This window comes from Zosterops lateralis, assembly GCF_965231275.1.
Source record: "Zosterops lateralis genome assembly, chromosome: 6".
In the NCBI taxonomy this organism is placed as follows: Eukaryota; Metazoa; Chordata; class Aves; order Passeriformes; family Zosteropidae; genus Zosterops; species Zosterops lateralis.
In genome coordinates, this window is record NC_139761.1 from 44,191,511 (window position 1) to 44,213,931 (window position 22,421).

The 22,421-nt window shown below is 38.2% G+C and overlaps 1 protein-coding gene and 1 long non-coding RNA gene across 2 annotated transcripts in view; one reads left to right on the top strand and one right to left on the bottom strand.

Annotated features, from left to right (window-relative positions):
- Positions 1-1,588, top strand: part of APIP (APAF1 interacting protein) — a 13,727-nt gene extending 12,139 nt beyond the window's left edge. Inside the window, exon 8 of the mRNA XM_083863443.1 lies at positions 918-1,588. The gene's annotated coding sequence lies outside the window, so the exon portion shown is untranslated. The remainder of the gene's footprint in view (positions 1-917) is intronic.
- The window catches only part of LOC310910600, a 21,887-nt gene extending 3,724 nt beyond the window's left edge, over positions 1-18,163 (bottom strand). Inside the window, exons 1-2 of the long non-coding RNA XR_014590382.1 lie at positions 18,059-18,163; positions 3,414-3,489 (exon numbers count right to left, since the gene is read on the bottom strand). This is a non-coding gene — a long non-coding RNA (uncharacterized lncRNA). The remainder of the gene's footprint in view (positions 1-3,413; positions 3,490-18,058) is intronic.
- Positions 18,164-22,421: the final 4,258 nt, after the last annotated feature.

Here is a 22,421-nt window from a genome sequence, read left to right on the forward strand (position 1 = left end):
AATGTACAGCATGGAGTGTGATTTCTTTTTAAAACAAAATAGTATCAAGCATTTCCAGAAAAGCCAATGAACTAAAAAGGCCAGAGCCTAGTGAGCTGATCTGTACAGAGATGTCTGAACACCACATTTGTTCTGCTTACAGGATCAGGTTTGATTTCAGACCATCTCAGTGATACTACTTACATGGTGGGTTGGTTGGGGGTTTTAGGGGGTTTGGTTTTTTCCTTAAGCAGACTTGACTGGTTTGAGTTTCACTGATTAGTGTCATCTGTTTACCTCATGCAGGAAATCACATTGACTTTGTTTTCTGCTGTAGCAATGACCAGTTTTGGAAGTTTTCATAAGAAGTTTTTGAAGTTAAAGCCCATAAATAACATGGTCAAGGTGTGCTTTACATGAAGGATGCCTGAAAGAGTTCTCACATAAGTAATGTGCAGCTTTTAACGTACAGGCAAAACACAGTGGTAGCATAACATTTCAGAGTTGGAAAATACAAGTTTAAAGGTACCAGTATTGAGATTGTAAAAGAATTTCTTGACCAAATCAGTGGTGTAGTTAAACAGGATAGACTAATGACAAATGCTTGCTCAGGCAACATGAGCCCAGAGGAGACAGAGACTTGGCTCCTCAGCCTTTATGCCCACCCTGGAGGAGGAAGCAGTGGGACAGGAGGTTTGCTGTCAGTTGGCCTCTGCCTTAGCAGGTGTTTAGGGTGCTGCCACTGCCTACAGTGATGAGAACACACTGGCTGCTACACCTGCACAGAGCTACCTCATAGCCCATGAGAGCCACTCTAAAATTACTCTTCAGCCCCTGCAGTTGAATAAGCTGGGCTACTGTAGTATAATATATTATATTCCTTTGCCTATTTATTGTGACAAGTTTTAGAGTATTTTTGCTTTGTTTCTCCTGTACAGGTTTCTTCCATGATGATGGGAGTTCCTGCTGTCACTCCACACTTTGAAGCCAGAAGGGGGAGCTGATCCTCAGCTGATTGACAAGTGTCAGCAGGAGCTTTGACTGTTAAATGCACTCAAGAAGAAAAGGGGAGTCTAAAAAACTCCAACTGCTGAACAATCATTGCAATTTACAAGTCCTGTTGAATGCCACAGTAGGAGGAATGAAAATTCAGATGCAAAAATACTTTGAAAAACTTTGGAGATATGATGTCACATTTTGGTTTTGTGCCTTAAAAATTCATATTTCAACAACCTACATTTGTTGATCCTGCTCTAATGCTACATCATTTAACTTGAAATAAACCTCCATTTCTGAAAGTTATTGTAGCTTTTATTCTTTGGAAAAAAAAGTGAGGACAACCCCTTGATTAAAAGAAAATACAGTTTAAAGCGTTGTTTCGACTGTTGATTCCTTCATACCATGTTCATGTTTATGGGTTTGTTTTTTTAATTAAGCCTGTAGCATATGTATTTTTGAATTTTCCTAATTGTCATTATAATGAGATTTTATAGCATGTGTTTTGTCATCGTTATTGAAGGACTGCTCTGGGTCTTACTTCTTTAAATTCCTTCACTTTGAATAACAGCTTTTTATGACCTCTGCATGCCCCCCTCCCCCCAAGGTAGATTTAATCAAACTGCTCATTAAAATACAGTCTCACATAATTATGACACTTAGTGTCTTCTTTCAAAATCTGGAATAGCCTCCTGGTGGCATCAGTGTAAGCCTGGAGTGACCAACTTTCTAATTGTTGAGACCTCAGTCCTGAGGGTGAACTGAGACAGGCTAAGTGCCAGCTGACCTTGTTTTCTGCTAGGGGCCATGCATTCCCACCACTTCCCCTTCCATCATCTCTGCCACTTTTTTTGAGCTTCCATAAGGGGAATTAACTCTTCAACCTAAGATAAAAATATTGTGGGAGTGGGGGGAAATAATATTTTAATTATTTCCTACAAAGCCACTGCCAAAAACAGTGAATCAAGTCCAAGGTGGATCCAAGAGAACCAGAGGCAGAGGTAGAGGAGATGGCAGACACCAGAGATGGCAGACACCACTTCCCCCTTTTCCTGGGGATGACAATTAAGGTCAGTGTTTTGTGTACCTTAGGCATGTTTGCCCTTCCCTCTTGTACATAGCTCAGCACCTGCAGTATGCAACCTTTAACCCTCAGGGAGACCTTGGTTATTGTGAAATAATGATTATCACTAAGTAACTGCAGGTTGTTGGCTGGCATATATCAATATGTTTATTGATATTTTTTTTCATTATTAGACACTTGTTTGTCAGTGGCAAATACTTTGCAGTGATACCACAGCTTCTGAGTGTATGTGGATTGCAGGAAGAACTTGTGTGAAAATGCTATTTTTGGACCAGAGTGACTTTGGACAGGCTGCTTCACTTAAGCATAAAATATCTCTGAAGTGTGTTGAAGATCTGAGAGGTGCAACTGACCTGAAGTGAAAGCAGACTGTAATTCTCTTAGCTTTTCTTCCCTGTGGACATAGTAATAAAAATATTTCATGTGACAATCCAGTTAGTCTTGAAATCTAGTTGCCATCTATTCATTGTGGCCTTTAATTCTTTATTTAAACTACCTAATTTTTGCAAAAAATAACTTTGATATTCTGATGATGATGTCAGAATAGGTGATAATTGTATCATTCCATGATACTGATGTTTCATAAGGATAAACAACATTTTGCATTTGATGTTTTTTTGGTTTGCATATATAATGGCAAACCATAAAAGAACACTCATGAGGAAAGGTACTTTTTGCCAAATACATTTCTTTGGGGTTGTGTTAGTTACAATATTCACTTTCTCATGCAGCTACAATTTGCCACTCTGTAGCCTTTCTAAAATCTGTAAATCATCACATTTCTACAGTAGTAGTTAAGTTCTTTCATACAGGATTCCTAGATGTTCAGAGTCCCATTCAGTGATTTGAAAATTAGTTAAATGCACCCTTCTTATGTCTTCTCATATGAACCCTCACCACAGAAATTAATGCCTTCACAACTCTGGTGGCTTCATAACCCTGTGAAATGATGACTGTTTTCTGATGTGCTCTTGCAGCTCAGCTCCGATTATGTAGAACAAAAATCGGAAAATGTCTCGTACGATTCAAAGCTTCTTAACTCACATAATTGTTAAGTCTATCTCTTTTCCTGATGTGAATAGTAGGCTTATAAGCCAGCTAGGAATTTTTCTATGTTTGCAGCAAAGACTTGATCTCCATCAAAGCTGATTATCTAGGTTTAGTATCACCAGATAGGCTTATGGCAAAATGACATAATTCCCATTTAAATGGCTCATCCAAAAAGCTAAGTAAGTTCTAACATTTCTCAATAAAAGCAACTTCCTAGCAAACATCCTGCTCGCTTTCCAAGAAGGAAATAAAACTGCAGAATACAGGATCTTGAAATGTTAAAGAGATAGAACTCTTAACTTACCGTAAGCACTTATGATGCCAGTATATGTTCCATCGTGAATGCTGTAATGCCTGAACAATTGGCATCCTCTTTAACTCTGAAATTATAATTTAAAAATTAACATTAAAACTAAAAGCCCACTGACTAGTGGAACATTACAAATAAAGCAGTAGCCTTCCTCTAATTTTTTTTTTCTTGCCACGCATTTTGGCAAACAGCTTTGTAACAATTTATTGCTATTTTACAGAAGATGGCAAATTGGAAAAAATGTCCCTGGAACACTCTAGATGGATGGCTCTCATATTGAGGAGTAGAAGAAAATATATCTTTTGATATTAATCCTTCCTGATTTCAAAATAGTTAAAAAACCTCTGAAACTGCTTCATTTTTCAAGCCACTTTGTATTTAAGTTTTGTTCTAAGGGGAGGTGAACCCTTGCAGGCTTTGGTTTTGTTTTGTTTTCCAACCTGTTAGATGAAATAGAAATTGTGCCTTACAGAGCCAGGTTCTGTCCAAGGAGAACCTGTCGCTAGAGGACACAAAAGAATTACACTTATTGGTTAAGTTGAGAAGTGAGAAGAGAAAGTTTATTTTGGTTTGGGGTTTAAATAGGGTTTGGAATTTGATCAGGGATTGGGGACAGGAGTAACACCTCTCTGACCCCAGTGGTCAACTTAGAAGTCCATTAATTTGTTCATCCCCCGGGAAGGAATGTATTATTTACTAAACATCACTCTCCGTTTTTCTTACAATTTGTGAGAAAGTTTTACTCCAAAAATAAAAAGATCAGAAGGCTAAAAAAATCAAAGCAACAACAGCTCTCTGAGCCAAGACAGACTTTTGTAACAGTGTGTAGAGGAGCTTTTCTACCAACTAATCCAAGCCTTCATGGAGCTGGACGTTTGCTTAAATTTCAAGTTGGCTTACTGTTGAAGGCTTAATGTTACTCCAAAAGAATGCTACCTGACTTGATTTTTAAAAGAGTGAATTTCTAAGTCCCTGAGCCTGCAAAAGAGGTTTCAAGAATTTGTCCTAGTACTGCTCAAGTTTTTGCAGCATATAATGGATGGTAAATAAAATCTGGCTTTTGATTGACTTGATTAGCACAGGGTTGTGTTTCTGGTAAATATGAGTGCAGGGCTTTCAGCATATACTGAGTGGATCATTGCAAAATTATTTTAGAGGTGGAACCTCTATTGGAACCACAGCCATTGCCCATTTCTTAGGATTTTAATCTATTGAAATCAAAAGCAATTCCAAATTTCAAATTTTTCTATAGTCTTCAGACTTTATCTAGCATCTGCTAGTTTTTGCTAGAGCAGTCAAAGAAAACCAGTGAGTGCCTAATGCTCAGTAGAAAAGATGGATTGAGCATGTTTGTCTAGAGGGGCAATCATGGAAGTTCATATACTCCGAGTAGCATTGACAAACTCTCTCTTGGTACTTAAAAATGTGTGTTGGGTTATTTAACTCTGAGATACTGTGCTGTTGGACTAGCAAGCTTCTCCCATCTCTGACAGATAAAATTACAGGTTAATCTTCAGAAACCAGATCAACAAGAATTTATTTAAGTAGTTAAGCATAAATTCTTGCTCCTTAATGAGCCTCAGATTAGCTTCAATTTCTCTAATGGTAATTTCTGATTATTACAAACAGAATACACTGGATATAGAAGAAAGAATAGGTCTTATATTTAAAACAAAGAGCTGGAAGTCTAGATTTGTGGCTGATTGAACTGTTACCTTAAGGTCATGCCTTGAACAGTTCACTTTGATGAGAGTTTCAAAAGACCTTGAATGAATCAGATACTACCCTAAATCCCATTGGAAAGTTAGGGATTAATTTTGTTAGGCTCCCCTCTTAACTCTGAGAATGTAGCTGTCTTTATTTCAATCAGGAGTAAAAAAGAAAAAAACAGAAGGGGTCACCTTGAGTACAAGCTGCCAATTTATCACAGTTGTATCCCAGTTTGATATCAAATACCTAACTGGTATTTTTTTCCCCATACTAGAAACTTGTAGCTTAAAATAAATAAATAAATAAATAAATAAATAAATAAATAAAATTTTTTTTAAAATAATTAAAAATTACATAACTTGATTTCACTTAGAAGGAATTTACAAACTCGAGAAATCAGGAAATGAGCTGTCCTGCTTACTCGAATGTCCATTAAGACTACCAAAAGTAACACAGCACAATTTTTGTGACTCCAATGTCTCCCTTTCTATTCTCTGTCTTTCCAGATAAAACCTCTGGTTTATGATGTCATTTTTTAGTTCCTGTTCTCCAGAAAAAGCAGGTTACCCTGACAGTCCCATTTCAGGGCAGTTCCTGGGAACGCTGCAATAAGGAATATGTGTGAATGATGACTGCTCATTACCTGGGCTCAGCAGGTTGCTGGGCACTTCACATGGATGACTCCAATTCTTTTGTCTTTATGCTTTGCCTCATTTCCGTGTTTTATTCAGTTTTAATCCTGCTTTTCTGTAAGATTTTCTTTCTTCTGGTCTTTTCCTTACCAGTCTTTGAAACCAAATGTATACTTAGTACCATTTGCATTCTGGTTGAACTTTCAAACCCAGGAATATTTTTGTGTTAGCAAACATCTCTTTCCTGATTCATCTGCTACATCCCTGACATATCTGGGCATGTCCTGTTATTGTCTGTTTGCAAAATTTTGGTACTTAAAACAGTTAATGCGCCTTTTGTATCTCAGACACACTAGGATTTTGCAAGCAAGTGTCTGTTGATTGCAAGAGCATATGAGCAAGTATGAGACTAATTTCCTGTTAAGGAGTCGCTACATTAAAAGGATATTTGCATAATCATAGGCCAAGATAATGTAGGGAAAACCCCTGAGATCATTCTGCTGCCAGGATTAAGCCAAGCCCAACATGTAATTTATTTGAATGCATGAAAGCTGCTTCTTATCGTTCACTTCTATCTCGAGTCTCCAAGCACTTTAGTTGGCAGCAGCAGGCTCTGACTCCTCCTGGGTAATTCATTATCCTCAACAACTTTTAAAAGGGTTATTTTAAGTTTAACTTAACAGTCCCTGCAACTTAATTAATACAATAAAAAATTATTCCTTTTATGACTTCTGTCATGTGTTCAAAATCAAGCTGCAGCATCTTCTTGGGTCATCATTTTATTTGATGCCTTCGCCTTCAGGTTATGATAACTTCAGAAATATTACATATACCACAAAAGCAGGGATTCAGGACTACACCTATGAAAAATGTAGGCAAAACCAATGAGATTTCTTAATGCAGGTACTTTTTTCAACTCGTGTATAAATAAGGAAGTGTCCACATAGGAGTTTAGCAGAAAGGCCTCAAAAGAAAATACATTAGCAATGAAAAATCAAGGCACCTACCTGCGCTATTTCTGAACAGATTAATACTTAGGGCTGGAGTTTCCTGATTTCCATTTTAAATTCAGGTGCATGCTTGAAGTTTTACTTGGAGAATCTCATTGCCAAAGTAAAGAATTTGTCACACTTGCCACCTGCTACTTCCTCTGGGTAAACATGCTTAGAGGCTTATGGCTAGAGTGCTGTAGTGGTACCTGAAAGGGTTGGTTTTGGTGGTTTGTTTTTTTTTTTTTTTTTTACTCTGCTTGGATAAGTAAGTTATTTGAACCCAGAAGTCCAACTGCCAGGAGAAAAAAAAAAAATAAAGAATCCCAAGGCTGCTGCCATACTTGCTTGTCATGGTTAAAACAAATGGGGATACAAAGAGATGTGTAGGTGTAGCAAGAGGGCAACTGCTGTTTCTGAAAAGCAACCAAGAAAGGGGAACCCACTCAGTAGCATTTCAGGGACAGCTCAGGCTATCAAGCCTCCAGCCATAGCACAAGAGGGGAGTAACATTTCAAGTGAGGAAAGAGCAAACATTATGATAACAAATTATTTAATTGTAGGAAAGGCAAGAACAGAGAATATAATTAAGGTCTCAGACACCAAAATAAAAAAGCATCTAGTAGCAGTGGTAGCAACATTAGCAGATAAGCACAGTCAAACAAAGAGCATGATGATCACTGTCCATTTCAGTTTAAACACTAATAAAGCACTTCCACTCTACTAGAAAATTGTGCCATGATTTACTATAACTATGATTAAAACAGCAGAGCTCTAGTGTCCTGAGTATTTAAATATTATTAGTAAAAGAGTTGTATACTAAGCTACATTATGATGTATTATCCTGTTTAAAACTTCTAGTCCTCACTAAGGAAGACTGTTATATATGAAAAAGAAGGTCTAGGCATTTTAAGTGGTTCATAAAGCACAGACTCCTACTAATTTTTTGAAAAGGCAAAAGCAAAATTATCCAATACTGAAAATTAGGAACTAATTCCTTCAAATCTGAAGAGACAAAGGCTGATTGAGTAGACAATAAGTGTAACCTGAGTATTACCCTCAGTGTAACTTGAAACTCACATTGCACAAAATAAATTACCAAAGAAAACAAAATGAAAATACATTGCAACCTGTTCCCATAGGGAGACGATGGACTGAAGACAGTAATCCCAGCTATATTTAATATCTCTCCATAAAATATAGCCAATGTTTAACTCTAACTTGATAAAGGTTCCCAAGCTGAAACACTGAGAGCAAAATTGTGGCATTATGCCATATAGCAGCATTATGCAAGACATGAGCTTGCCCTTATCATCCTCCTGTGCGTTTGGAAATTTATGCAGAAATTGATATGAAGAAATTTATCAGAAGGCTTAATCTCTGGGGAAAAAAAAAAATCCTGAAACTACTTTTATTATTTCCTTTATTATTAATGATAGGCCGGTCACAGCTTCACTTTCCAGAAATCCTCTGAAGCTCTGCAGCATTCCAATCTGCTTTACCCAACTTTACCAGTCTCTGATTTTTTTTCCCTTCTTACCATATCCAGAATTGATCCTAACAACACAGGGGGACAGTTCTACAAAGACTTATTAATAGAAGAAGTGCCCACACATGAGAACTGCTTCAAGATGTAAGAAGGAATACAGAATATTCATACATGGTAAAAAAAAAATTCCACCATGAGCACGAGATTCCTGAACAGAGGAATAGGGTGCAGATGAACAGGAAGAGGCATGCTAAAAGCCAAAAGTAATTAGGGTTAAAACTCCAGAAAATCAAAGTAATACAGCAGGGATCACTAAAATGCTGATATCCAGGAGCAGGTAAAGTCAGGATAGTTTCATAAATTGTATTTTTATACCTTGCCATATCTGCACTGAAAATGTACTTTTTGATATAACTAATTAATGAGATGGACTAATTCAATCTATAGAAAAAAATATCACCATTTTCTATGCCTTTTATATTGACTAGAAAGACTAAAACATTAAAAAGGCTAAGATCAGGCCAGAGATAATTTCACCAGGATAAAGAATAATGCAAGCAACTAAAGACTTCCTTGCAGAGCTCTTACAAACCCTCCTTGAGGGGCTGAGCACAGACAGTGATTGCAGGAGCAGGAGATACAACATTTCCTCAGGATTTGCAGAAGTCATCAGGAATTACCTTTTATAACCCAAAGAGGCTCTTGGGATTACCTAAAATATTTAGTCAGTTCAGATTCAAGAGCACAAGAGCAGTATAAATTACAACATCCTTCTCCAAACTAAAACTTCAACACTTGACTTCTTAGAGGAGCTCTAAGTTCCTGTTGTGGTTTAATCCCAGAATAAGCCCCACACAGCCACTTCCTTACTCTTCCCTGGTGAGCCAGGGAAGAGAATCAGGAGAGGAAAAAAAGAAAATCCAAGCATTCAGATGAAGACAGTCCAAAGGGTAAAGAAAAAGCTACACACACAAGCAAAGCAAACCAAGGAATTAATTCATCACTTCTCGTGGGCAGTGTCGACCTATCCCCAGGAAAGGAGGACTCCATCACACAGAACAGTCACTTGAGAAGAAAACTGCCATCCCTCTGAACGTATCCCTCTTATTCCTTCTTTCCCCAGATTTATATGCTGACCAGGACACCACATGGCATGGGATATGTCTTCAGTCATCTGGGGTCAGCTGTCCAGGCTGTGTTCCCTCCCAGCTCCTTGTGCACCCCCACCCTCCTCGCTGCTGACGTGGGGCAAGGAGGCCTCAGTTCTATGGAACAGTGCTGAGCAATAACAAAAAACTTCCCTCTATCATCATCAGTGTTTCCAGCACAAATCCAAAACACAGGCCCGTACCAAAGACCATCAGGAAAATTAACTTTATCCCATCCAAAACCAGCACAAAGAAAAAGGTGTGATTTCAAAGTTGGGCACAGATCAATTTCTATTCAGAGAAGTAATATCAGGTGTTTGACTCTTCTGTGATTTACCTAAGCTCTGTAAATGTTTTGTTCTTCCTTACACATCCTTCAAGCATTTATAGCTTGAAAGTGCTATCCAAAAAAAGGAGGTAGGTTTCTGATACCTGTAATGAACTGCCTTGCAAAAGTTTTGTATTAAAAGGTAGAAGAAAATTTCCATTTTTAAAATGCAAGCGGTATGTGAAGTAAAATGAGAAACCAGTAGCACACAACGAGAGCAACAGTAGGTCTTTAATCTTGAGCCATATCTGGGTGTTAGACTGAACAGAGCAGAATAGCAGCCTCCTCCTATTTGAGAAATCTCAACTTAGAATCCATTCCTAAAGTGGATGACTAAGCACTGTCTTTGAATATAATGTAACCAGGGATTATTTTTTTTCCTGAGGAGAAGGAAGTACCAGTTCCATCAAGTTGCATCCAAGGCAGTTATTCAGAATTATGAAAACCTGGTACCCTTTTGTAATGAGGAGGTACAACCAAGTTTCTTCCATCTAAAGACGAGAGCTAAAATTTTAGTTATTCTAAATTTGGTGGAGGTACTCTCACTCCTTTTGGCTGAAAATGCTGTGAAATTATTCACTGGCTCAGAAAGAGATGGCACTGGGTACCTATGAAACCTCAAGCAACCAAAAGGTCATTTACATGGGAGAGGGCAGCCTGGAATTCTCTTCTGTGTTTAGGTTATAGATGCTTGAATCTCTGTCCTATTTGTCGGGTTTTGGTTTTTTAGCTTGAGCTAGAGGAAGATGAGTAAGCAGAAAGAAGCTGAAGTACTGTCACCCAGCAAAGCTTTTGTCATGGGAGATGCAGACATGAAGACCCTCCAGCAGCAGAAGGAATCACGGTGTACTCTGTACTGGAGATTTTTGAATGAGTGTCATTTATGAGAAATGGAATTGTAGAAGCTTCTTTTCTGTGTCAGTTATGAAAAACATTTCATTCAGAGCCTGACCCAGATGTGCTCACACCCTCCAAAGACTTACCAAGATTTTGCTTCCTGAAAGACTTTAGGTTTAATGCATGTGGTTGGTTATTCAAGGTTTTTGATTATTGTACACAGTTCCAGAAGAAATTTAGATGACAAGGAAAAGAATCTATGGATTAGGTATCTCTAATACAAATATTTAAGAACCTTGAGAAAAGCCCTTGATCTTGAAATGGAGGTTTGAATAGGCACTTTAGAATAAATCTAAAGAAATGAGCAATTACAGATTCCAGGCCACCCTTTTAACAAAAACCTCTTTTGCTTTCCATGTTTCTTGTAATCTTCCTTAGGTCCAATCATTCATCTCAGCAAATTTTTCATTTTTCAAATTAGTAACCTTTAATAAACACACCCCTGTAATTTGCATTGATAATCCTTTTCCCTAGAAGAGTGGGTGTTGCTGCAGGAACATGTCCAGGAGTTGCTCTCCAACCAGTTACTACTCAAAAAAACACCATGCCAGTAGCTATTATGACTCAATAATAGATTGAAATCTCTTGTTATGTGTTAATATGGGATAACAACTCCCTTAGAATTTCCATTAATAATGAAGCATCTTAACAAAATACAGACAGAAAAACAGCTGCTGTGAACTTCAAGTAGATACTATTCCAGCGAGATCTCTGTATTACATTAGCACCCCAGACACTGAATCCCAACCTTCCAGACACCCAGGAAAGAAGATATCAGGCCCAATTCAACTGCTGACATGTAAAAATGAGTGAATGCACTTTCAAGATAATGCAGTAACACAGGTGTATGGTTCCTTTGTGAATCTGTAATGTTACAGTGTCAAATGCTGCATTGTTCTGACAAGAAAGGAGTTAAGTTCACCTGAAATAAAAGCAGAAAAAACCTCTTTGTGAAGGGAAAGGGAATTAAAGGAAGAGAGTTTGTTATACCCGTGTAACAACATCATTGTAACTGGTGGAGTCTTCTATTCTAAAAGAAGCTCTTTAATACAGGTAAGTTTTTTTCTTGGAATACAAGCATGCATTTAGGATTTGAATAAACCTCTTATTCAGACCCTATTTTATTTTGATGGTGACCCTTATGTAGACTGATCATGTTTTTTGCTGTTAACATGCAACCATAAATGCTAAAGTCCACTGATTTTAGTCTATTCATTCAAAACTTCTTTTGAGAGAATTGACAAAAAATGTTTTTTTCTTTAATTTTTAGAAAGCCTAAAGATCAAGTTTTCTCTCTTATCAGCCAAATATTCATTTTCATGTTAGGAACTTCAAATCTAATTATTAGATCTATTGCATATTTCATTTCCACTCCCATTAAATTAAGCTGATTCTATCTTGCTCTCAGAACTAGAAGTTGAGGTTTGGAAAGTTAATGTCACCCAGAGTAAAAGGACAATAGTCCCTTTGCTTTGTAAATGAGATAGAGCATAAATTTCACCATGTAACTCAAAAAACCTGTCCTCAACCAAATCATTTGCCACACAAGAGGACAACAAAACCAAAAAGACTGTTTGATCTTCATTTATACATGTCAATCAAGTACCTCTCTTCTTCCTCCTTTTCCCCCATTGGTGCACCTTTCCCCATTGCCCTACAGCAGTACTTGAGTAAAATTAAACAAGGGTACTCACTCTATTTTTTTCCTTTTTTTTTTTTTTTTTTAATAAGTTATGATAAGATTTGTCAGTATTATTTAGAGAGGTAGTGGGAGTAACATTTTCTTGTTGTGTTAGCTTGGGATTTTTTCTGCAAGCATTCCTCCAAAATGTCATTTTGAAGTGTTTAAATACCAGTCAGTTACACGTTTACTGGAAAATAGCAAGCACTGAACATGTTATCTTAAGTTAAACATGCAAGGTACTGCTATTGCTGATAGAGTCACAGAATAGTTACTACTAAATAATTAATTTTAGTGGAGGTATTTTTCCACAGCAATCATGCAATTAACTTGTGTGTCTAGTGTTATTTCAAGATGGGTGTACTGTTCAACTGGCTTGAGTTATGCAATACAGGTGTTCTGTATTTGATGAAACATCCTGTAACCTGAGATCATTGCTACTGAATGGGTGGAAAGGTATCCACTCAGCAAAGTGGCCAGGGGTTAGTGCTGTTTGCTCTGGAAAAGTACAAAAGAGAGAAGAAAGTGTACATAGAGGGTGTGGTTTAAAAAAAAAAAAAAAAAAGCTGATAGCTTTGTATCTGTGTGACCCATAAACAAATGGGTTTTCTGGATTTTCCCAAGGCTTTTTATACTCTCCCCCTCAGTATCCTTCTGGACAAGTTGTCCAGCTGTGGGTTGAGTAGGTACACACTGTGGTGGGACAAGCTCTGGCTGAAGGGCAGGGCCCCCAGGGTTGTAGTGAATGGGGCTTCATGTGCCTGCCAAGCATTTACCAGCAGTGTTCCTCAGGGTCCAGGTCTAGGATCAGTCTTGCCCCATATTTGTATCCGTGGTCTGGATGCAGGAGTTGAATGCATCATTAGCAGGTTTGCTGACAGCACCAAACTGGGAGATGCTGTTGACTGGCTTGCAGAGGGATATGGATAGATTGGAGCATTAGGCTACCATTAGTGGGATGAGATTCATCAAGTACAAGTGCTAGTTTCTGCACCTGGGATGGAGGAACACCAAGCACAAGTATAAATTGGGAGAGGAGTGGCTGGAGAGCAGCAGGGATCTGGGGGTGCTGGTTGGCAGCAGCTCAGCAGAAGTCAGCAGTGTGCCCTGACAGCCCAAATTCCATTCTGGGGTGCATCAAAAAGCATCCCAGATGGTCAAAAGAGGTGATCAACCCACTGTATTCAGCTTTGGTGCAGCCTCACTTTTCTCACTGTGGGCAGTTCTGGGCCCCACAAATTAAGAAGGATGTGAAAGAACTTTAATGTTTCCAGAAATGGGCAAAAAAGCTAATGAAAGGGCTGGAAGGAATGCCCTATAGCAAGGAGACTGAGTCTTTGGCTTTGCCTACTGGGGAGAAAAGGAAGCTGAGCTGGAGCCCTCTTGGTCTTTACAGCTTCTTAAGAAGGGAAACGAAAGGCAAGGGCTGATCTGTTCTCTGGTATTGAGTGACAGGACAAATGGGACAGGCTCAAAGCAGTGTCAGGGGAGAGAAACCTGTACTTGATATTGCAAAGCATTTCTTTACTGAGAGGGTGGTCAAATACTGGAACAGGCTTTCTAAAGAGTTTGTCAGTGCCCCAAACCTGTCAGTATTTCAGAGGCATTTGGGATTTTCCCTAATAATATAGGCACTTTCTCTAATAACAGATTTTGACTTCTGGTCAGCCCTGAAAGTCAGGGTCAGTTAGAGTAGATGATCATTATAGGTCCCTTCCAACTGAAATCTTCTCTCCTATCCTAAAGATCTCAACCCCAAAAGCATCTGGTTTCCTTTCTGGTTAGGTCAAGACACTGACTGGCCAGAGCCACGTTTTCCTTATCTGTGAAAAGAGGATAAAATTCCTTTCTGCTATGCTTTGTAGATTGTGACCAGTATAATATGTCCTCATGGTAGAAGGTCAGTTGTGGTCAACTGAGGCTGCTTAAGTGCAGTTAATAAATAAATATAATACTGGGGGGAAAGGGAGAGGAATATGGAACAGAGAATAAAGGAAAAAAAGGAAAGAAGGAAAATGGAAACCTTCTGAGAAAATCAAATAGGGCAAAGACTTTAGATGCCAAGGGGACATTAAGAAACCACACATGAAGAAAACACATGGAGAAAAATATAGGGTGAAGAACTTAGAACAAGAGTATCTAAAGGGCAGAAAAATTGTAGAGCTTAGAAAAACATTTACTCTATAAAAGTATTTGATAACAGAAAAAACAGTGGCTCTGATGAAACAATGAGCACTCTGTGGCACACCATACATTTTCCCCACGCTGGAAAAACAAGTTTCCTTCCTCTATAATTGGTTGCATTCCTCTGTGATATAGACATGCATTTTGGACCCTTCTGAGATGAGAGCTCCACAGTGCAGAGACTCCCAGAGAACTGAGCTGGTGAACCCAAAGTACTTGCAGAGAAGGGCTACTAAAGGAAGTTGCCCTGAGGGCTAGTAAACTTTAGCACTAATTAAAGTGTCTGTTAGCAGCTTTGTGGTTCCAGTCTCCCACAGGATGTCCAGAGACAATCACAGCTTATTTCTATGTATGTAGTGCAGCTAACGCATCACTCCTGATCCCCTGGAGCAAAGGCAATTACTTTTCTTCCTTTTCCCTCTCTATGGAAACTTCCAAAGTTGAACGGAGTCTAGGCTTTTGTTGGTGTTCTCTGATTCACCTGTATGGACCCAGATACTACTGACAAACATCAACCAGCCATGGTTGAAGGGATTTGGTTTGACTTGCATTCTTAACCTTTGTGTTGATGTTGACTCAGCTCATTCACCCCTCCTCGTGCAGGGTAAGCTTCATGCTATGCTAAAAACAAGCACAAGGAGATGCTACCAGCCTACCACCAGTTCCCAAGCTAGGGAATGGCCAAGGGCTTTGAGCTCAAAATATGGCTGTGAGCTGTAGGAACAGTGCTCAAAGATGGGAGGAAAGGTAGGAGTTTTGAGGAGCAATGAGCTGGAAGAAGTTTTCCATGCCTGGCTGAGAATTATTTACAAGTGTGGCATTGAATTATCTCCATCTCAACGGGATATTATTGATTTTGATAGAAACCTGATGGTTATCCAGGGAAATTAGATTCTGGAGTTTTTAGAGGGTTGTCTTTTGGCTTTTATTTTGGAGGAGGGAGAGGGGTGAAGCTTGTTACTTGGAGAGTGGGACAGCTGGGGAGGGGGCAAGAGGATAATTAAATAAAAAGAAGAATCCTGCTTTGCAGAAGAAAACCCTGGAGTATTTGCTAGTATTCCCCCTTTATCATGATGCTGCATTATATTCAGGAAACTACATTATTGTTTTCATGACATTTACTTTTATTTGCCTACGTCTCATTCCACATGTCCTATACCTGCATTAAGTCACAAAAATTTATTGGTGCAACAACTACATGTGTGGGACACATAGAAAAGCTACACATACGTTTTGGGTCAGAAGAGTGATCCAGTGAGACAGTGTCTATAACAGGCTTCTTAAGGCAGAAGGCCAAGTTCAGCATAAATCACTTTGTTTTATCCATGGGGATGGCTAATCCATGGCCTGGGGGCAAATTTGGGCCCTGACTTTTTACCAGGTCCTACAAGACTGTGAGATGGAGTGATCAGGCCAGCTAATTTAGAAATACTGAAATGTGAAGTGAGGAAGGATGAGGACTGGATGTTGAAGGGTTTACGTAGTTTCTGTTGCACTGTGTAAACACATTAGTATCTTGCTCCCTTCTACCAATCTAAGAAGAAAACTGACACCTAAGCATTAGGAAAGTGACTGTTCTCAATTTGTGCAAAGGATTACTAGAAGCAATCCCGTAAACTGGGATACTGAGGTACGGCATGCAGATATTTTTCATACAGGGTAAATATATGAAGGAATTATTCCTTACTTGACCTAGGGAAACACCACTCCCACTCTGTACACAATTACATCTTTTATGTTCTGCATGAAAGAATATACTGCAAATGAATCTTAGTACAAAGTTTAAATAAAGAATTGCCAAGTAATAATTAACTCAGTCTGTCATTTATTATGATTAGGCACTAAGGTAAGGTCAGTTTCCTTTAATGCTTTTCAAAGAATGTGCTCATTTTAGAACAGGTATGACCAGTTACACAGACTTCTCAAAAGACATAGTGTTCTCCTCCTGGCTTAGTGATGCCCTGGGTATTCATTTTCATTGCCAGTTTTGACTTAATTATCAATATCACAGCCATGTTGACATGGTAAAAGCCCAGTCACACAGAAATGACCCAGCACTTTTCACCTGTAACCTCTCCTGTAAGGTTTAATTCTGTGATGAAACACTTTTCACAGCAGGACAAGTTATGCTATTTGGTCCCAGTGTGAGGAATCTCAGGTTACACTTTATTCCAAAGATCTGGTAATGTGGGAGGCTCTTTGGGCACAGGTGGTCAACCAGAAAACAAATAAAACAGACCTAAGTATGTACAGAATATTTTGCTGTGTATGACAAAATGTCTTACAATGGAAATACTTTTTGTTCTAACTTCCTAGTCTGGATGGTATTTTGGGAATAAGCTGTACAGACTTACATGTGCACAGCTCCACAATCTATTAACATTCCTCCACATTAGTGGGCAGGATTTGTCTGCTGTTGAGATTCTGTTGTGGCACCCCCGTGCACTGCACATCACCTACTAATGAAGCCTTATTTTGAGATTTTTGGGTTAGAGATAATGATAATCTCACAAAGTTATTATTTACTGTTTATATTATAGTTGCACCTAGAAACCCCAAATGAAAGGATTCCATTTAATTAGGTATTTTGCAAACAATAATAAGAAAGAGTTCCTGCATCACAGATCTAACAGGGTTGTTATCGGACAGGATAAAAGCAATGGATGAAAGATATGAACAAGGTGGGAGTGGATTGGAAAGACTGCTTTACAGTTGTAAAGCAAACAGACTTCACTACAGCTCACTACTTGCCTAACTGATGGGAGTGGTTCATGAGCATCACAGCAGAAAAAGGTTTTGAGGAGGGATTTAGAGGAGGATAAAGCATAAGGCTTTATGGATTTTGGCAAGGACTTGTTTCTGCTGCTGTGCACTGCAGCAAAAAGATTTAATACTTTTGCTTATCACTGAAAGAAGCCTCAAATGCTTAAGAAGTTGCACTAGGTGACCGTCCCTCACTTTAAAATTAACTGCCATAACGTAGGTGAAAGATGATTTTTCTTATTGACTCAAGCCCATTTGACATCTATAAACTGGAAAACAGTTTTAATTTTCATCTCCTGTGAGTACATATAATTATATCCTCTCTTTGTTGTTTATCCTGTGGTTGATCATGTTCCAGTAGGGCTCAAGTCCAGAGAGCATAACTGTATGTTGAAATGCAAATTGCACAATAACCATTGTTATAGAGACTTAAATGGAATATTATGAGATTTGTTATGATCTCGTATGGCTTTAGAGGATATTTTAAACAAAAAAAAAATTAAATATTTTTTAAAAATAGAAAATATGTCCACATTTCATAAAAATCTCAAGCCTTTTCCATTGTGGATTGAACAACATTGTTTCTTTTCCATTTACGTCTATGCTTTCATTGGGGACAACCAGTGTTAAATACAGTTATTTGGGAGTAAGTAATAACATTTTATTCCCAATGCTATTTGACTTATGTTGCATTAAAATAAATATCTAAATTTAAATCAAGTTAAACCCTTAAGAATATAATAATTAAGATCTCCTAAAACTGATGCATGTGCTATTGTCAGCTGCAAATCCTTTCTTGCCCTCTGTGCCCCACTCACACTGGCTGTCCAGGTCCCCGGATGCTGCTCTAGGTTTGGCTGTGTGTTCATCAGCTCCTCATCCCTGGCAGGAGTCTCTCTCTGCTGCCAGTCAGGAACTTTCACTCAGCCAGTCACCCTTAACCACAAACTTAAATCCAGACCAGATTTGTTGCTTCTGTTCCCTGTGCTGGTGTAGCTCAGTAACTAATGAAGCATGATGCCGGTCAAGCTCTCAGGCAGGTGAGTCAAAAAATTTGTATGCAAATCTCTTCTCCCTTGCTCTTTAATTACATCTAATCTGTTTGTTTTGATTTTCCCCCCTTTATTCCCTGCTGTTTAGCTTCTGTCATCAATCTGCAAGACATTTTTCAATTGATTAATGACTTACCCATACAATATATACCCATGCTAACTCCAGTCATTTTCTGCGCCATGGACTCATGCCCTAAGTTCGGTCACTTCCTAGCTTTCATGTGCTTACTAAGACAAATACAGACTCTTTGATGGACTAAAACAACCTGCTAAATAATCTCTAAATCACCCCTTGCCACCCAGTCAACCTCTCAAGCACCCCATTACTCCTGCTGCACAGTTCCAATAATCCAGTCTCCTATTTTTTCTAGGTCTCAATCACATTGTTTTCACTGACACCTATAAAGTCTTATTTCAGGAAACAGGAAAATTAACCACCATCTCTATTTATTTACATCCACATAAAATAAATCCTAGCTAGAATTGTTAAAACACCTGGCACAGATTTAGAAACCTAATTACAGTATCATAGAATCAGTCAAAACACCAGCTGCTCTTTCTCTCCTGTATCTCTTCCATCAACTACATATCATTCATTATTAAGTAAGAAGATTCAGTATAGATTAAAACTCATCCTAAACCATATCTATTATGCAATCATATCTTTACCTTGCTGGTATAGTTAAGCATCTCTTGGATACTCTTTGAAAAGAGGCTATGGGGAATAAGCAAACAACTTCTAAAAACAAAGCATTCATGTCGTCTTCTATCATGTAGCTTGGATCACTGCACTCATGGCACAATTCTGCCACTTCTGCCCATGGCATTTTCTCCCACTGCCCAGAAACTACTTTAATGTAATTTTGAGAAATGCATTGAAGAAGTCTACCCTCCACACCATGTTGAAGAGCAGAGAATTAATCATCTACAAAAGATCTAAAATAATTCCTACTATATGCTATTATCTGATAGATTGCAAAAAAGTATTTTCAGAGATCATTAAAGAAGTGGAATGCAGAATTTAATACTGATAAGTCAGGATAGCACTGGTGGTTGGAACAAGAGCAAGTTAACCACCTAGCCCTGTAAATAATTACTACTCTTGTAAAATTAACATCTGTGAGTAGAGCAAGAGAGGCATATGTTCAAAAAAATTTTGCCCATTTGAATATACATGGATGAAAAAGAATTCAACAGTGTTCTTCCAGACAGTCTGGCAGGGGGCATGTAACAGTTGGGGGTATAATACAGCCCAGAAATACAAAGGTAGCCTTACAGTTTCACCTAGGACACTTCCAGGCCCACCAAGATATCCCTGCTGATCCAATCTGAATTTGCACCAGATTACATTTTGTCTGGTATATGTTCAGAAATGCAGGGAAGCATCAAGATTTAAATTGTCAGCTGCATACACAGGAATGTGTATTCTGTACATTCACTTTAGATGCTCTTCAGAGGGTGGGAGGTTGGGGAAGGATGGTCAGGTTAACGTTTGCACTATCAGGATGGAAAATAGGCATGATTTGTCAAAATATATGCCTGAAAAACATGAATGTATTCCAGAATTTTAATAAATGCCTGCTACAGTAAATTAGATTAATACAGCCATTGTAGGTGCTACTTAAAATCAGCTTTTTGTGAAATATTGGATACATTCCACTACACATACTTTTATTGTTTCTTTCATCAGAAAAAACCCCACTTATTCTACAGTGGGATAGATATGGTACTTACCTGTAAAATACTTTCCAAACTGCCTGACCATTCTCTGCATCAGCACTAAATTTTGCTGTATTTTCTTCCCGTTTGCTGGTGGAAAAGGCTATGCAAACGTTTCTCAGTAATTAATAAAACCTTGAAATCTTGATGCAACTAAAGATTGGAGTGTGAGAAGTCTCTCCAGGCCTGCAGCTGGACTGTATACTCTGGGTTATTTATCTCAAGAGACTGAGAAATTTCATTTATTGTTTGGCTGTCTGTTTTATTTCCTCTCTTTAGTTTAGCCACATCTCTACAAAATCCAGGATTCCTCTAATCTCTTATTTTTTTTAAGTCAGCTAAAAACTAATAAATATCTGTCAGCAAGCAGTTCATCAAATAGCAATGAGAAGCTTTGGTATATCAAAGGGCAAGAGATCATAGAACAGGCATTTGTCTAAAATGTAGCCAGAATTTCCAAAGAGCTCAAGGATAATTTTTTCAAGTTCCCAGGATCCACCTCCATAGGCAAATTTTCAGAAATGCTCAAAGCCATGTGTGCCACAAGTCTTTAAGAACATGGTGAGTTGATTTGGTTCTTAAGGCAAAGCCAAGTTTTTGAAAATCCTGTCCCCTTTGAAATATTTTTGCTAAAGGCTATTCCAGTATCCCTCAGTTATTATTTTGGATTCTATGCGTATCTGTACATCTCCTCAAAAGAATCTTATTGTCAACCCAATATTTTGTTAAATTAAAAATAAACAGATTTGCTTTAGAACATAACTCTTTCATTTTGTTATTTTTGAAACAGTTTTCTAGGCAGCCTTTGTACAAAATACGTCATCCTTGAGTTTTGGAAACTTTTTATCATAAAGACTTATCATTTTTCCCCTGCAATAACTTATAAAGCACGCATTCTTTTTTGTTCCCTTTACAGATAAATCTGTTCCTAAACTAATGCCTATTTTCCCCACTACAAATACTTTTATATTTTAGTGAAATTATTCTGTTGGTGTATGGGGCACTACAACTATATTTTACAAAACCCTTAACTCTGAATAAAATATGGAGAAGAGCCTCAGAAAACAGTGCTGACTGCTGTAGTCATCAATGAGAAAATTCAAGAAATTGGAAGAAAAACAGATTAGAACTTGAAAAAGGGTCGAGTGGAAGCAATGGATGAAAGATATGAACATATGAATCTACATTACAAAGATGTGTTCAACTCGATAAAAAGAGAACAGGGAATGACCATTTAAAAAAAAAAATTGAGTAGGGATGAAGGCAGGAAATCTACCAAAGCCCAGGCCACACTCGAGTAAAGATTATGCTGCCACAACTGAAAAATAAGAAACTGACATCATCCTTGGAAGTGTGAAGCAGAGCACAGCCTGACAGAGACATGGAACATCTGTTCTCTGTGTTTGTATGATTTTAGCTGGAATACTGAGCCTGTGGAACTGATAATCCCACTGCAATCAATACGGCATCTCAGAGTGACATAGAGGAGAGCAAGAAGAGGTAGGGATCTTCTGAAGACTGCAAGAAATAGAGGTTGTTAGCTAAAAAACAAAAGTGCAAATAAATGTGCACTACACTTTCTGTTGCAAAAAGGATAGATTATCCATTTATCAGTGATACGTCCATCTGGGAGGAGCACAATTCCCAGGTGATGATCGAGTCTGCCAGAACTCTGAGATACAGCAATATATTTCAGGGAAGGGAACCAGGAGGTGACTTAATTATCCAGTGCCAATGGAGATTAAAAAGAGGAGGTTTGCATTAGGGAGATGGAGCAGAAAAAGGCTCAGCTCCTGTTCAGCAGTAGGAATGCAGAGAAAACAGAGGAGCACTGAGCAGGAATGGCAGTTTGGTGACAGAGCCTGTTGTACACCAGGCTCTGAAAGCAAATCCCCTGAGGAGATGTCACCAAGGGCAACTGATGCCAATATCATGACAGGAAAGAAGAGTATTCCCTGTAGGAAATTTCACTTTCCATACAAATAATGCAGAAAGACTGCACAGTGTGACAACTGTGGTCATGTAATGTGAAGTATTTTATTAAAAACTTATCAGCATTTTATGAAATTACTCTTATCATTATAAGACTAAATTTGAAGTGTTTTAACACAAGCGTTTTAAATATGCTTTGTTAAAATGTTATTGCAAAGACTTTTTTTCCCCCCAGATTTAACATTTAAAGAGTTTATCAGTGGACTGGAAAGAAAGAGGGAAGGTAACTTGACAACATCCTGCTGACCCAAAACTGGATTTGTTCTACCTTTCAAAGCTCATGAGACAATTTTTGACTGCTGTTTCTGCTCAAACATAAAATGAATCCTAGAAGACTACTAAGTTCAAGATTAGTTTCTGGCTGTGTGCAAAGGAAAAAATATTTCAATGACAAAATGGAGCATGCAAACAGGTCACT